Genomic DNA, 14,457 nt, shown 5'->3' with positions numbered 1-14,457 from the left:
AGTTATAAGAATGATTATCGACAAGCAGAAGAGACAAACATACAACTACTATATTACAATCATCCTTAAAGCATGTACTGAATATAAAAATTTATATACACACCATTAGAAGCTAGAATTTTTCAAAAAGAAAGGTTTATACAAAAAACATAATCAATCTTATTTAAGCGGCAACATCTCCCTCACCCTGCACCTAATCAACTGGAACATCCTCGTCTACTCACCATTTAGGTGATCATTGCAAACAAGAAGAAACATAAACAAACACACAGAAAGAAAGGGTAGGCTTAATGTACCAAAACAACATTCATACAACATTTATATAGATGGCAACACATATACGAATTTATATCAACCAATCCTAAGGCCTGTAATCATTCATTATAGACTTGACCATCAGATACATGTATTAATATTAGACTTTGACTGAGTTATGCAATTATAGTGGCCTCTATTGGTCTACAGAGCAATTGCCAATGAGTTTCATCCCTACTACACACAAGGTTCGTTCGTTAACACCTTTGGCCAAGGACCCTTGTACTAGGACCTTTTACTCCTCTCACCGACATACCTGACCCTTCTCTACTTAAGATTGAATGATTATTAAAGCGTAAGATAACTCTTAATACGGGATCCATATATCAATATACACACTACTTTAAGCATCATCAATCCTCCTTGGATTATTATCAATCATTCACATGTCATGTTATAAACCGAATCATTGTTTTAACATTCACATAATCACACACACATTAAACCCATCATAAGAGATATATGTAAATTTAGTTAAAGTTTTGGTATTTTCGCTCAACCACAAGACTTGCTCGCTTAGTGACTAGTACCTCATAGCAAATTTCGCTCAACCACCAAATAAATTTGCCTAGTGAGTAGTGCCTGAATACACACTCACCCAACAACCAAATAACTTGATTAGCGAGCATACCTCTGTAACTTACAAGTTTAAATTCTCCTAAAAGTCATCCAGCGAGTATATTCTCACCCAACAATTGTCAAGTGAATGAACTCTCTGACTTTGGTCTCAGCCTAACGACCACTAAGTCAGTAGTTCTCTGACTTTGACTTCACCCAACAAGTATATGCTCGTCCAACGAGTTTACATAATTATACAAATTTTTGTCTTTCGAACTAGTATTATCAAAGCGGGTTGGAACCCGTGAGCCAAATCGGCCCATCATAAGTTCAGGCCAAGTTGGGTTGAAAAAAAATTTGAAATTTCGATACAGTCCAATTTGATTCCTGCTCACCGACCCACCTATTTAGTTTCTTTTTGTTTCAATATTATTAGTTAACACTCGTTTTTTATTGTATTGTAGATGAGGATAAAAAAGGAGAGACTTCAAGAAAACAAAATATTGCAGATTTATCCATTAAAGATTCCAATCATTATAGATGGATAAGTGATACAAAAGTTATCAATGTTATTAAAAGGACGATTGAAACCACCTAACTCAACTCAACATGTCATAATTCATCATACACTTCAATTTGATCAAACCAACTTATCATACAAACCTACAATAAGTTATTATAAGTTGTCTATTAGTTAAAATCAATGTCATTAGCTTCCATTACCTGAAGGATGATCAAACTAACTCTAAAGATTCTAAAACAACTCCAAAAGCTCAAGAAACTCCATTTACTCCTACGAACAATAGAAACATGATTAGGACACACCATTAATCAACAGAGTCTTATAGAAGACTCGAATGTCACATGCAAGCTAAAGTAACTCACATGCACAAAAAACATATATACTAAAGAAAAGAGTATAAATCCAACTTACTCTTTTTTACAGAAACTAATAAGATATAGTTGATGATCTCGCCTTAAGAATCACTTAAACGTTCTCTGAATCCTCAAACAAATGATAAGATGGTTAAGAAGGAGAGAGAGAAGATTAAGAGCTATATAAAAAGAGGATTTAAAGAAATAATGCATTTTTACGTAATAAATTTAATTATAAAAATTCTATTCAGATTTTAAACTTTTAATATTAAAATAATAAGTAAGTTGTTTAAATACAACATTTTTTAGATATGATTTTCTACTTTAACATTAATAATAAATATGACGAATAATAATAATAATGATATCTTTTTTTAAAAAAAATTGTATCAATTTTATAATATTAAGATGACATGATCTTAATCATCAATTATTTCTTTCTAATTTTATCCGTAATATAAAACAATTACAATGAAAATAATAAACTATAATTTTTTTTTGTTACTCTTACTTTTAACATCTAAACTACAATTTTCTATAACTTTAGTATTAATAAAAATATTTTTTCATATTAATTACAATATATTTTATATATTCTCTTATTTATAAAAGTAAGTAATAAAATAACGACATAATATAATAATTATCATCATCGAACAATATAATAGACTTAATTTGGAAGTTACAAAAATGTTGAGAAACACAAAAAAAAAAAAAATCTTGAAAATTCATAAATTGCACTTCTGTTATATAAACATCATTTTATAATTTGGGTTTAGGTTAAAACTGGTATACGTGAAACCAGTAAACTCACCTTCTGTTCATTTCTAACAAAGTTTCCAACCGTGAAGAAGGACTGCATGGCGGAGTCCACCGTCCCTAAGGGGGCCAAAAGATCCGTTACTTCCGAGGTTCCTTTTGCTTCTCTTTTTGCGTTTTGTTTATTTCTTTCTTCCGTAATTCACTAGGGAGTTATATGTATTTCATAATCGTTGATACATGATACATTGATTAGAATAAACCTGCTATTATTTCACAAACAATTTTGAAATTCCTCAGTACTGTTCTTCAGGATTGGTTGTTCCACTCTGTCTATTTGATGTTTTTCAAGTACTGTATTACATTTAGTGCATTTTACTTGGAGAAGCCAATTTCCTAAACAATTCTTGAACTGGGGACAATTTTTCACTTATGAAAGCATACGGTTTATTGGTATAAATTCATAAGGACAAGTACAAAGGTATAGGTTTTCACTGAGGAACTATCGAGACATGCCATTCATATGGATTTGTATAGTTTTGAATAATTACCTGCTACTTGATTGGTTCTGTGCCAGTGTAGGAGTGGAGATAAATACAGTAACAGGAATCGAGAGTAGGATTAGGGGAAAAATGAAGTTTTGTGAAATGAGACTAATAAATGGTTATGCATCTGCAAGCTCTTTTCATGCTAATATTTCTTTTTTATTTTCTAAGTTAAAGGTCATGTTAGCTGCTAATAATGTTTACTCACTGCAGTTCTTTTTCATGTTATTTTGTTTTATTTATCTCTTTAACTTCATTGCATTTTGTGCCAATTTACTTGATGGTTGTTTGTTGTTGATGGTGGTAAGGTTGCACTCAGAGGCAAAAAATTGGAGCATGGAGATGGAGAAGTAGTAATAATTGGGGGTATGGTGTTGGACATTCACGCTACACCTTCAGTGAGAGCAAATTCTGGAACAACTGTCCCTGGCAAGGTTGTAATCTATTTTATCTGAAAAGGAAAGAAGAAAAGAAAGCCTAATAGGTTCTGTTTGTGTTAACTCAATTGTGTTAATGATGTGACAAGCATAAGCAGTCGTTGCCCTGATTAATATTCTTTATCTTTTTCATGTTTGTATCTATCTTCTTATTCTTATACTGGAGAATTTCAGGTCTATTATGTTAGAGGAGGGTGGGGAGGAATGTAGCAGAGTGCATGTCAAAACTCGGAGCTAAGCCATTCATGATCAGTGCTATTGGGTTTGACATGGCCGGTAAATAATTACTATCCCCAAGCATTTTCTTGCAATGTTGTCTTTTTACTTCAAGCTTTTATTGTGGTCAAGAGGCACCCTGTATGGCAACTTCAGCTGATATCTATTGAAATCTATTGGCTGTTCAAAATTTGGATATATGTTATGTCCTACTTAGAGTAAAGAACAGATGTAGTATTTTTTTAGCCATGTACTATTATTGTTTTTAGCAAAATGTGGTATAAAACAATATCTTTGGAATCTATGGAGTCCTAGAAATGAGAGGAAAGGATTGGAAATAGTTCTTGGATGGAAATTTTATAAAGATTATGCAATCCCAATCCTGCAAATATATACAATGAATGCCCTCCTACAAAATAGATATACAATGTGCTTTTACTCATAATATTTCATTAATCAGATCAATAGTACATGTCAAGTCCTACTACTTAACTCCAATAATCTTCTAGATTTGACTGATCGTGGTGGCTAATTATTGATGTCCGTTGCTTAACACTTTGATTTTTTGACTACCTTTAGTTACTTAGATCCTTGATTACAATATTATACTTTGTACACCAGTTGAATACATAAAAATAGCCATTGTGTTACAAAAGAATCTAATAATTTAAACAGTAGGAACCTATGAAGCTCTGACATGACTAAGATGTGCACTTCCTGGCTTCAGATGTCCCGATAGGGACATGGAATCGACATGTTCACGACATAGCATGGTGTCGGATACTGTTAGGAATAAAAGAGGAAGACCGAACGGTAGAAGAAGGAAGGAGGGAAGTAGAGACCTGAAACGGTAGTCAGAAGCAGAGGAGGGGAAGTAGAGGCCGAACGGTATGCCAGAAGGGAGAAGGGAAGTAGAGACCGAACGGTAGCCACGAAGAGAGAAGGGCAGTAGAGGCCGAACAATAGCTAGAAGGAGAAGGGAAGTATAGACCGAAACATATTCAAAAGGTGAGGAGGGAAGTAAAGGCTGAATGGTATATGTACGCTAGTTACGAACGGTATATATACGCTAGTACTGAACGATATTTAGTAGAAGCAGGTTGGGTTAGCAGAAAGGATAGAGCGCGAGAATGAGACACTATAAATAGTCTTCCTGTAACTCTATTCAAGGGGATTTATTTCATTTTTGAGTATAGACTGGCATATTTGCCAGTGGAGGAAGATAGGCTTCCTTGGGGGAGATTACACTTGTAATTTCCTATACTTTCATTTCTGTTGTTCTAGTGTTTGAGTGAGAAGAGAGCACAGATTTAGGTTACTTGCATAAAGTAACCTAACAGGTACACTCTATTGGGTCAAGCATGGTTCTGTTCTTGGCACAGTGATGGTGACACGATCCACTTCTTGGACACGTGTACACACTCGATTTAGGAGAAACGAATAGGCATAAACTATAGATTGCAATTTTGATTCATAGAAGAATCACACGAAGGAAGGAGAAAGAAAGAGGAAGAAGAAAAAAAAGTAAATTTTGAAGTAAAAGAGAAAACTGTTTGTTGTGTTGCAGTTGCAAAAGAAAACGAAATTTTGAAATGAAGAAGAACCATTTGTTGTGTTGCTGTTGCACAAGAAAATTACAAAAAAGAAAGAAAAGGGAAGAAGATACATGAAGAAGGGAGAGAGGTACATCAATAGTGCTAAAAACAACTTTTTTTATAATTATTTTATTCGAACCCTTTAATCATTGTTGTCCTATTTATTGTAATTTGTTCTATTGCATTTTGTTATAATTTATTTACATTTCATTTGTTTCCAATTTAAATTTAAAATCTGAGTAATGATTTTTTATTTAATTTCTATATTTGATTTTCATATTAAAATAAATTTTCTAAATTTAATTTATTTTTGTTGTAGAAAATTAAGATGAATCAAAGTTATGGAAGAAGGAAACAAGACTTTTGTGGAGATATGTTTCAAAGTCAAGATAGACTTTTGGTGGTGGAAATAAATGAACGAAGGTTACTACCTTATACTCGAGTAAAAGCTCATTTGTTAACATTTACGGGAGGAAGAGTAAGAATTTGTCTAAATATAATCCCGTCAAAAGTTGTTGAGTTTAAAAAGTTAGACAATGAAACAAAATTGAAAATAGAAAATTCAAAGAAAGAGAAAGGTCCCTTTACGACTTGGATCTGATGAAGCAAATCAGACAAATAATGGTTTTAATTCAAAACTCAGGTCGTTTATAAACTTTTTTCAATATTCAAGCTAGAGATAGTCTTGATTGTCAAATTGTGAGGATGTTTTCTTATGATGCTAATACTTTTAATTTAGTGGATATGTATAACCACATATAATAAATTGAGAGATCCTTTACTTTCAAAAGAACGATGTAACATAGAAAATCTTTTGCAACCTATAAGAAATTCATGAAATCAGAAATGTATAACGATTGTTAGTGATGTGTGGATTGATTCTCAAAGAAGATTACTTATAAATTTCATGACTATCACTTAGGGTGGACCAATGATTTGGAAGTCAATAGATAAATTAGGTGAGATAAAAGACTAGTATTTTATTGCTAAACATAAATTTTCACAATCAAGAGTATCTTTAACTTGAATATTGAAAGAAGTTTGTAAAGAACCTTTGAGTTTTGGGTTAACACCATTGTTTGTCTGATTTCTTTCTTCAAATACATGTATGTGGTGGAGGGACCCCGTTTTTCTTTTGAATTTTCTATTTTCAAGTTTGCGTCGTTGTATAACTTTCTAAACTCAACATGTTTAATGGGTGACATTTGGACAAATTCCAACTCTTTCATTAATTTTTAACAAATGAGCTCTTATTTGAGTATAAGATCCATGGAATGAAAAATCACACAAACTATACTTGATCATATTATTTTCACTAAGAGTAGTCTTTCTTAAATTTGAAACGGATATCTACAAAGATTTTGTTTCATCCTTTTGTTCCATAACTTGATTCATCCTAATTTTCTATAACAAAAATAAATTAAATATAAAAAATACACTTGAATATGAAAATCAAATATAAAATTAAATAAAAACATTATTCAAATTTTAAATTGAAAAGAAACATAATGTAAATAAATTATACCAAAAAGTAATCTTACAATATAACAAATTATACAAATAAAATAATATAAAAAGATGATATAATAGAAAACTGGTTAAAGGATTTGAATATAATAATAAAAGTTGTTTTTAGCACTCCTGATCTACATGTCTCCCTCCTTTATGCTTCTTCCCACTTCCTCATTTCTGCAGGTATGCAACATTTTTTTTTGCAACACAACAAACGATTCTTCTTCTCTTCAAAATTTTGTTTTTTTTTCTTCTTCTTTTGTGTGAATCAATTCTGTTATAGATTGTTTGTGCCTATTTGTTTCTCTTAAATCGGGTATGATATGTGTGTCCAAGTAGTGGACTGTGTTACTGCTGCTGTGCCCAAGAACATAACCGTGTCCAACTGAATAGTGTATCTGACATGAGTTCATGTGTCTGTGTCAGAGACACATCTGAAGCAGGGAAGTGTAACATTGTGGCTGTCTTAATAGAATGTACCCCTCCAAGGATGCCAACTGATATGTATGTCATTCCAATGTGTTAAGAATCATCTGCCGATTTTCTGCAATGACTTCAGTGTACCAGAAGACATGTTGATGAAAATGATTCTATATATTTTTTCTTCATCTAGGAAATCTGTTGTTGAATCAGTGGAAATCTGCAGGCCTATCTGCAGAAGGTAAGCTATTTTTTCTTGGTGGCTTCATCATTAGATATGCCATAACTGTAAAACAATGATATTTTTGTATGTTTTTGAATTTGAAGTAGGTATTTTGAAGGATAAAGATATTGAAACTCCAGTCGTATGCAATTTATTTGATATTAATGGGGAGGTAGCAGCTGGTGTTGCTAGTGTGGAAGCTCTTGTAAGTTGACCATTCAAGTACTAAGCTATCAAGTAATCTCCTAACTTAAGCAAGCTAAAATATGTATTTTGAAACTTTTTTTGTAATGACAGTTGTTGTAAAAGACTGAAGCAAGGAAAACATATATAATACAATCATCATGTTGCAGGAAAAATATCTGACACCTGACTGGATCTTGCACTTTAGAAATGCTTTGCCTTCTGCTCCAGTGTTAATGGTGGATGCCAATCTGAGTCTTCCTGCTCTTGAAGCTGCTTGTAAAAGTACATTTCATGCTAACATTTTAATTCTCTTTTTCCCTCTGCTGGATTTGAACTCACTACGTATGTTGTTTTCCATTGAATAAATAAATATCTACATTCCTCAGTGGCGGCTGACGTGGAGTGTCCTGTGTGGTTTGAGCCAGTATCAGTTACTAAATCCCGAAGAATCAGTTTTATTGTTGAGTATGTGAGTGCCTTGCTTTACACAAACTTGATATTCTTTATTAGATTTATCTCATGGTTTGTTAAAGTTGGTTGTGGTTAATTGGGGATTTCAGTAGTCTGAAGTAGTTGTTTAGAAAGAGAGAGAAGAATGAGAGACCAGATAAATTCCATGCGTTTAATTTACATAGTGGAGGCTCTTGTGTATAATGCAAGTTTTGAATAGAGTGGATAACAATTTCCATAATTATATGAATACATACAATTCATAGTATTTCATAATAAACCTGATTGCAATACTTACATAATCCCTAACTGTCGTTGTAAATATTTTGTTTGTCATCAACTTTCCTTACTTTTCTTGAATTCTTGATATTCATTATCTTAATAATGATGTTATAATATGCACAAATTTGAATATTTACCATTATGACTAGTTTTCTTTGATATATTACATTGTGCAATGTGCATATGATTTAACTCTATCGATGTCATAGGATAGCATTTGTGTTTTTTTTGTAAAAAGTTGTTCTTGACACTTGTGCATATTTTGTGTAGGTGACTTTTGTTTCACCGAATGAAGATGAACTTATTGCGATGGCAAATGCTTTATCTGGTTGTGATAAGTTTCAACCACTTAAAGAAAGTCAGAAGAAAACTATTTCAGTAATGTCTTTGTTTCAATTGCTGAAACCAGCAATATGGGTTTTGTTTAGAAAATGGCATTGAAGTGGTCCTAGTGACCGTTGGCTCTAAAGGAGTGTTTTTATGCCATAAAGGAGGGCCTCGCCACTTTAAAAAGCCTACAGAGAAATAAATCGGCGTGGTTTTGGTGGACAATTATTCAACGCTTTCATGCAAAATGTCCTCCTAGTCGCTATTCTGGCTTTTCAGAACTTAATAAAAGCTCCCATTTTTTTGCTGTGCATTTTCCATCTCTTGCTGCGTCAGTTGTGAGGCTTACTGGTGCTGGTGATTGCTAGTGGGTGGAATACTCACATCAATTTGTGCAGGATTAGATATTATGCAAAGTGTGTCAGTTGGCATTGCAGTGGCTAAAGCTGCTGTTGAGGCTGAGGCTAATGTCCCTAATGCTTTCAATTTATCAGCTATCGCAGGTAAAGTTTTAGCTTTGTATTTTAGTCATAGCCATGGTCATACGCATATCTAGTTGCTATTTTTCTGTTACATGCTTGAAAGTTACGTAGTGAACTTATCAGCATCCCTGGTGACAAATAATTCATTTTTGTAACTCTGCTTTTCTGTTTGGAAATTGGCAGCCTACATGTTGACTTGAATCAGTGTTTGAGAAATGAAAAATTCATATGAAGCCTAATAAGTATTTATTTGAATTATGGATTAAGATGTAAATGTACAGCAAAGAGATGTTGATATAATATCCCATGGTCTAACCAAAAACGAGAAGAGTTTGATTAGGCAAAATTTTATGTTGTACACTACATAATCAATAGTATTTTCTCTTCAATTATGGATTAAGATTTTGTATGGTTTTGTTTATTGATTGTCGGTGCTTTTACCACCATGATGATGCGATCATCTTTTCAATTATGACCCTCTGTTTTCTTTTTTTCTGTCTTGTGCAGATGATGCTAAATCTGTATACTCCGGTGCCAAAGTTCTTTTCCACCAATCGATGTTGTAAATTTTGAATTAGGATTATGATAGATAAACAGCTTGAGTTGTGATATAGCAACCTCCTTTGCTCCGAAAAAAGTGGTAACACCATCCAAAGGCTTATCGCATTGAAATATAAATTAACAACTATTTTTTGTATTTTTATTAAAGTTTTTGGATATAGGATTGTAGTTGATGCACTTTTTTAACATTGGTATGCACTTCTGCACTAGCTAGTGCATACTGAACTTGATCATGTCATGATGATGTCTGTCTCTCTGGTGAAAAATTTCCCCCTAAAATTTACGTTTTTACACAAATCTAACATAATTTTCAGCTCATTACTTAGCAGCTCCTCTTAGTTCTTCTCAAGAAGACTATTGGATATGATAACTGATGATGTTTGCGTTCTTCCAATGATAAATGTATGAAATTTGGATGATGTAAGACTATGAAAAGTCTCTTTTCAGTGTAAGAAAACATCACACAAGTTTTGCTAAATTCAAAGGAAAAGTGGCCAACGAAAACATGGGATTTTCACAATGCTGAGAATCAACAATCTGTTTTGTAAGTTTTTTTTATGCAGTTTCGACGTATAGTCCTAATTTCGAATTACCTACTGAAACAAATAATTTCCAAAGACATAATTTCTAGAAACAGAATAAGAAAACTGAGATCTTATAGTAGTAAAGTCTGTAATGGTAAAATCCTTTTATAATGAAGTAAAAGCAGAAATAGAGAATGTAATGCAGTTCCATAAATTTTTATTTCAACTTTAAGTAGCCGACATAACCCACGGGTATCTTTTGGAATAGTTTCTGAATAGTGTAACCTGGTAAAAGGCAGAGAGCATTTCAGAATAAGAAGGTACAGAAGAACATTTGAGAGAGGGAGAGAGCATAACAGAATTGGAGAAGAAATTATCACACGCATAAAATGACCTAGATCACATAATCTTTTAGAAATACATTCTTTTCTTTACACCTCATGCTTTTCCTTTGGTCTTCTCCTTGCTTATTGTTTGTCATGTGTTCTTGTGGTCTACTAACTTTTCTCTCCTATCCAGCTCAGCATTGTTTTGGATTTCATTTTTTTTGCACATTACAATACTTCCCCCATTGAAAACAACCTTGTCCTCAACGTTGAATTCTGGAAAAGATTTTGTATCTCAAATACATCCTCCCAAGTGGCAGCAGCTACATCCAATGAGTCCCATTGAATTAATACTTGCGGAATTGGTTGTGAGTTTCTCATAATGATTCTGAATTCCAGAACTTGCAATGGATGAACACAAGGACCAACTTCATTAGTTGTAAGGGGCAAGGGTAAATAGGTGTGTGAGGGACACCCTTAAATGGCTTAAGTAAGGATATGTGGAACACAGGATGAATTTTTGCAGTATCAGGAAGCTTAAGTTTATAAGCAACACTTCCAATTATGGCTACAACTTCAAATGGACCAAAATATCGCATACTTAATTCTGATTTTTCCTTAAGGCAACAAATGTTGTTTATAAGGTTGTAACTTGACTAATACCAAATCACCAACATCGAAGTGAAAATCCCTTTGTCTGTTATTCGCTTGCTGTTTCATGTACTGTTGGGCCTTAGATAAATTCAATTTCAATTGATGAAGGAGTGTATCCCTAGCTGTTAGCATCTCTTGAACAAAAATTGGGTCAGTAGAAACAGTTTCATATCTTATGATAGTAGGAGGATCTCTACCATATAAAGCCTTGAAAGGTGGCATTCCAATACTCTGGTGCAAAGAAGAATTGTACCAAATTGGACCCATGGAAGCATATCATACCACCCTTTGGGATAGTAAAAAACGAAGCAGCGAAGATACATCTCTAAAGTTTTATTCAAAACCTCTGTCTGTCCATCCGATTGTGGATGGTATGAAGAACTCATAGCCAATGTGGTTCCTTGATTTGAGCCTTGAAAAGATGTTGCCAAAATGAGCTAATGAAAACTTTGTCCCTGTCGGAGACAATGGAACGAGGTACACCATATAATTTCACTATGTTGTTAACAAAAGCTTCAACAACTATCTTACTTGAATATTCAGCCTTGAGTGGAATGAAATTTCCAAACTTAGAGAGTCAGTCTATAACCACCATGCGACACAAGCAAACAAGTTACGAAATCCATTGCTATATCATCCCAAACATGTACTGGAATTGGTAATGGTTGAATTAACCCTGCGGGTAAAGCTTGTTGTACCTTAGCTTGTTGGCAAATTTGACATTCACGAACAAATTTTCGAATCCTCTGTTGCATTCCAAGCCAAAAGAATTGAGAACAAATTCTAGCCATGGTTTTTGCAACTCCCGCATGTCCTCCTACCTTCGAAGAATGAAATTCCAATAAATTCTGATTGATAATTTCCTCATCTACTAGTAACATAATACGGCCTTTCCAAAGCAATAACCCCTCCTTAATCCTATAATCTTGGACTGTAACGGATCTGTCAAACATTGATCATATAATTCTTTCAACCTCACATCTTTTTGAATTGTCGCAGCCACCATAACACTTGTGATAACGCATCAGCGGGTACATTCTCCTTTCCCGGTTTATATTGAATTGTGAAATCAAAGCCCAAAAACTTCGGTAACCACGGTTGCTGCTCTGGAGTTTGCAAACGCTGTTCTACCAATTCCTTTAAACTCTTTGATCCGTTTTAGTAATAAACTTGTGGCCAATGAGGTAGTGTCTAAATTTCGCCAACGCCTTAGTAATCGCATAAAATTCCCGTGTATATGCAGATTGCTTTTGCATTCTCACAGACAATTTCTTTGAGAAATAAGCTATGGGATGATTACCCTGACTTAAAACTACTCATACCCCCAAGCCAGACGCATCTGTTTCCAGAACAAAAGGAGCGGAAAAATTTGGTATAGCCAAAACCGGTGCTGTAGTGAGTGCTTCTTTCAATTGCGTAAAGGCCCTTGTCTTTGTTTCAGTCCATTTAAAAGCATTTTTCTTCAACAATTCTGTTAATGGAGCTACTATTTGGGCATACCCTTTGACGAAGCGCCGGTAATAACCTGTAAGACCAAGGAAACCTCTCAACTGTTTTAGATTAATTGGTCTCGGGCACATTTTGACTGCCTCCACTTTTTTATAATCCATAGCAACCCCAGAACTTGAGAGTGTATGACCAAGATACTCTATTTCCTCTACTCCAAATGAACATTTGGAGAACTTAGCATATAATTGATGATGCTGTAAAATCTACAAAACCACTTCTAGATGATTCACACTGTTCCTTTAATGATGAACTATAGACAAGGATATCATCAAAGAAAACTAAAACAAATTTTCTCAATATTCCTTGAAAAATATGATTCATCAGACTTTGAAAAGTGGTTGGAGCGTTTGTGAGTCCAAATGGCATGACAAGCCACTTGAAATGTCCATGATGCGTACGAAAAGCCGTTTTATAATGATCCTCCATATTCAACAAGATTTGATGATATCCCGATCTCAAATCGAACTTAGAAAAGATTGTAGCACCAAAAAGTTCATCAATTAACTCATCAACAATAGCTATTGGAAAACTATCCTTTATAGTAATGGCATTCAATGCTCTATAGTATGTACAAACTCTCCAAGACCCATCCTTCTTTTCACCAGTAGAATAGGTGAAAAAAAAGGACTCTTACTTGGTTGAATAATCCCTTCCTGAAGCATCTCTGTAACAAGCCTCTCAATTTCCTCCTTTTAACTATGAGGATAACGATATGGCTTAACCTTTACTGGATTTGAGCCTCCCATTAAAGGAATAGAATGATCATGAGCACGCTGTGGAGGCAAAGTTGAAGGTGTAGAAAAACAGAACTATATGTATGCAACAATAATGCAATTTCGGGTGCTATATTCGCAGGCAATTCCAACAAAGGAAAGATTGAATGTTGGGGTCCACCATTTGCATGCTATAAACCTCTGCAATGGAATTAGTGTTGACCATTCTGCGGATAATTGAGCCTGCATCGGCACATTCTCAACATCCCCTTGCAATGTTACAAACTTACCACTATACAAGAATTTGAGATTCAAAGCTGCATAATCAGCCACATGCAGACCTAACATTTTCAACCAGTTAGCCCCCAAAATAAGATCTGCACCTGAAATTGGAAGCAAATGCAGGGATTTGGAACACATTCCCTTGAGCATGTAAGACCAGTTTTTGAATCAACCCTTCTGCTGCCATATAATTGTCGTTCCCAACCATTACTTTGAACATGGGAGCTGGTTCTATAGGCAACTTCAAAAATTTGGCAAGCCGAGGTTGCAGAAAATTATATGAACTCCCTCCATCCACTAAAACAGTCACAGGTAGCTTGTTAATATAAGCTAAAAATTGAATTGTACCCACCCCAACTCCTCCTTTGAGTGCATTGAGTGATAAATGATGGTCTTCACTCCCAATTTCTTCCGTAACAACCTGGTGATCAAGATCAGGTGGTGGCTCATAATTAGGATCCAACGAATCCTCCTCTAGATTCAATAACAAATACTGTCTGTTTGGGCAACAATGATTAAATGTAAATTTATCATCACAAAAATAACATAGGCCCTTTTCTCTGCGGAGTTGCATTTTAGTTGGAGATATTTTTTGACATTATTATTAGTCAAGGGTGGAATTGGAGGTTTTGGTAATAATGGTGGAAGACTTGGTTTAACCACATGTTTGAGTTATTGCTGTGAAGTATTAAAACTCGTTGCAGC

General features: G+C 34.1%; 2 pseudogenes across 1 annotated transcript; one reads left to right on the top strand and one right to left on the bottom strand.

The window, feature by feature from the left end:
* Window positions 1-2,528: 2,528 nt before the first annotated feature.
* Window positions 2,529-9,928, top strand: LOC124829132 (pseudouridine kinase-like; annotated as a pseudogene). The gene is made up of 9 exons (XR_015780573.1): window positions 2,529-2,660; window positions 3,362-3,487; window positions 3,665-3,766; window positions 7,427-7,474; window positions 7,564-7,661; window positions 7,810-7,924; window positions 8,029-8,111; window positions 8,645-9,204; window positions 9,691-9,928. The product of XR_015780573.1 is annotated as a pseudouridine kinase-like (transcript).
* A 3,672-nt stretch (window positions 9,929-13,600) lies between these two features.
* LOC148195172 (uncharacterized) lies at window positions 13,601-14,326 on the bottom strand (annotated as a pseudogene).
* Window positions 14,327-14,457: the final 131 nt, after the last annotated feature.

The sequence above is a fragment of the Vigna umbellata genome, chromosome 7 (assembly GCF_029865625.1).
Source record: "Vigna umbellata cultivar VRB3 chromosome 7, Vumbellata_1.0, whole genome shotgun sequence".
NCBI lineage: Eukaryota > Viridiplantae > Streptophyta > Magnoliopsida > Fabales > Fabaceae > Vigna > Vigna umbellata.
Note: the sequence above shows the minus strand (reverse complement) of the source record. Positions and strands in the feature narration are given on the sequence as shown.